The following is a 3,226-nucleotide window of genomic DNA, read 5'->3' as shown; positions in this document are numbered from 1 at the left end:
TTATCGGAACTGACCTCGATAACAATTGGAATTAATTGATCCGTAATCAAGCTACCATCGTTCTTCACGGAGATTTGTCGATTCTGGATTACAATCAGGTATGTGATTCCAATTTTGAAATCCTATGACATAGTCTGTATTCATCGTGTGGGTTTGAAATCAACCAATTCATGTTTGGGCATTACGATTTATAGACAATTGCTTATATGACTCAGTTGCATTATGATTGTGGACGTGGAATTATTACGTTATGGATAGTTGCATACGTAACCGATCTCGATATGTAGCATGAATTTCAATGTGTGACCGTCATACGTAACTGGGATTAATTGCATGTGGCAGTGTTCTATGTATGAAACTGAATTTTTTGTATGTGACCTTGAGTTGTATATGAAATCATAGTTTCTGTCAGAGCTAAGAACTATATAAATGTGACCATAACAGATACCTTAATTGATATGTGAATGATTTTCTCATCTAAATCCGACAGTTTTTCTTTGAAATTTTGCAGAAATAGGATATGTGCACGTTTGCTTGTTATACGGGTCACAGTCAGCACTGGTGATGGTTGATAATAATTGTTGTTATATAAAGCTTGTGGAAACAACAGTGATAGAGTTCAGTCTAAATCTTATTAAGGTAGCTGTCACAATGACTTACACACTGAATGTTGATCTGCCTCCAGTAAGAATAAGTAGTGACAGTAATATTCAGACATACGTGACTCTAAAAACTATAGAGTGTGACCCGTCAAGTACCCCATAAACATTGAGGTGACATCTACAGAAATAGGACATGAATCGCTCGATTCTATATTGGCCAATCCAAATGCACTTAATATGCAATCTAGTGCAGAGGTATATCCGTTACAGAATATAACAACTGATATATGTGATGCAGTTGTAGAAACATCCCATCGCATGGATAAAAATTTGGTCACAATTATTTCCAATCCTGATGCTATGAGTATAGAAGAAGGCAGAGTGTTTCGTAATAAGGATGTTTTAAAATTGAGCATGTTTTTCTTTGCCATACAAAATATGTTTGAATACATGGTAGTTCAATCAGATAAGAAGGAGTATTTAGTCAAGTGCTCACATGATGACTACAGTTGGATATGTAGGTCTTCAAAGTTGGGAAAAACAAATATTTTCAAGATTCGAAAACTAACTGATGGTCACACATGTGCTTTAAACATAGTTTTAGGATCTCACAAGCAAGTCTCAATATCTGTGGTGTCCTCATGTATCTAGTATACGTATACATCATCGCATACTGTATACACTCCAGAACGATATATGTAATGACATGTTGCATACATATGGAGTCACAATGAATTATGTTAAAACTTGGAGGTTCCGGGAAAGAATTTTGAAACTAATCAAGGGGGATCCAACAGAGTTATTTCGACAACTACCAAGCTATATTTATATGCTTGAACAGATAAATCCTGGAACGGTCACAAAGTTGGAGATCGATGGTCACAACAAATTCAAGTACTGTTTCATGGCACTTGGTGCATCGATTGAAGGATGGGTCCACTGTAGGCCTGTAATTATTGTAGATGGCACGTACTTGAATGGGCACTACTGAGGCACTCTATTTACAGCTTGTACACAGGATGCTAATAACAGCATCTTTGTGCTTGCATTCGGTGTTGAGGATAACGAAAATGATGCATCTTGGACATGGTTTTTACAAAACCTGAGGAGTGTTTATGGTAATAGGGAAGGACTTTATTTTGTATCAGGTAGGCGTAATAGTATAAAGACTGCAATCGAATGGGTATATCCGACTACAAGCCACAAAATTTGTACGTATAATTTGCTACAGAACTTGAAATCACATTTTGGTAAATCAGGTCACAACATAACTCACCCGTTCAATTTGGCTGTCTGTGCATACACTTTGTCAGATTTCGAGTACAATATGCAACAGTTGGACACAATCAACAAGAAGATTAGAGGTTACCTGGTATGGTTTTGCTTTCGTACATGTACATACTGTCCGTGAAAGATGTACACCTTCCAACCTAATAATGTTTTGGCTTGCAGGATGAAATTGGACCAGAAAGGTGGTCACGGCTCCACATGCCTGCAAATAGGTGCTCGACAATGACCTCTAATATAGTGGAATCCGTCAATGCAGTCACAAAAGCAGCGAAGAACTATCCTATTATAGTGTTGTTGGATTCATTGCGACAAATAATACAATCTTAGTTTTGTAAGAACAAAGACATAGCTAATGACACATTCACAAAGTTGTCCACCAAGTACCAGAAAATGATGAGAGAAATGAGCACAGCTTTGAGGAATATGAGGGTGACGATCATATTTGTTACATTGCATTATATACATATATATGTGACTCGGTGGAATATCTCGTATGTAAAATATGTGACCTGACATTATCATTTTCTTTGTTCGCAGGTTTCTCCAGTAAACCAGACAATATTTTCGATTGTTGATGAGGAATTATCATTTGTCGTTGATATAAAGAAACAAACTTGCACATGTCAGATGCTTCAAGTTGATCAGATGCCATGTCCACATACATTGGCTGTAATAGCAATAACTAAACGGGATCCGTACGATTATTGTTCATACATCTACACCCGTGAAGCGTACATGAATGTGTATCAATACACAGTATACCCAGTGAGGAATCCAAATGAGTGGATTGTGCCCTTGAAAGTTGAAGACGTAATTATCCTGACACCTAATCAGAAAAGGAGCTCTGGTAGACCTGCTGAAAAGAGGAGAAGATCGTGCATTGAGGAGAAACAAACGGTAAAATGTAGACGTTGTAAAGGTAGTGGTAACAATCGCAGGACATGCAACAACCTGCTTCCATTAATGAAAAAAATCCAAAATTATGTGAAATATTAACGGTATCGACATTTTAGCATTCATTACTTTGGTTCGGTAAGCCGTTACATGTACACAATTTAGGCTTGCTTTGAAATTCGATAAGAACATTGTGATAGTTTATAATTGATCTGTGACAAACAAAATATGCAGATGAACTTCTTATGTTAACATTCGTACATTAAATTCTGTGACTTGTGACATAAGCTACGTAGACATGTGACTTGTGACCTGTTACCCAAATTGTGACCGACAACCTGTGACCAAGGAATACATGTAAAAAAATGTGACTGCAATCTAATTACCTATGCACATGTGCACAAAGTGATGTGATTCTGTGACATGTATACATAGTCACT

The sequence above is a fragment of the Olea europaea genome, chromosome 12 (genome assembly GCF_002742605.1).
Source record: "Olea europaea var. sylvestris chromosome 12, O_europaea_v1, whole genome shotgun sequence".
Classification (NCBI taxonomy): Eukaryota; Viridiplantae; Streptophyta; class Magnoliopsida; order Lamiales; family Oleaceae; genus Olea; species Olea europaea.
This window is presented reverse-complemented; position numbering follows the sequence as displayed.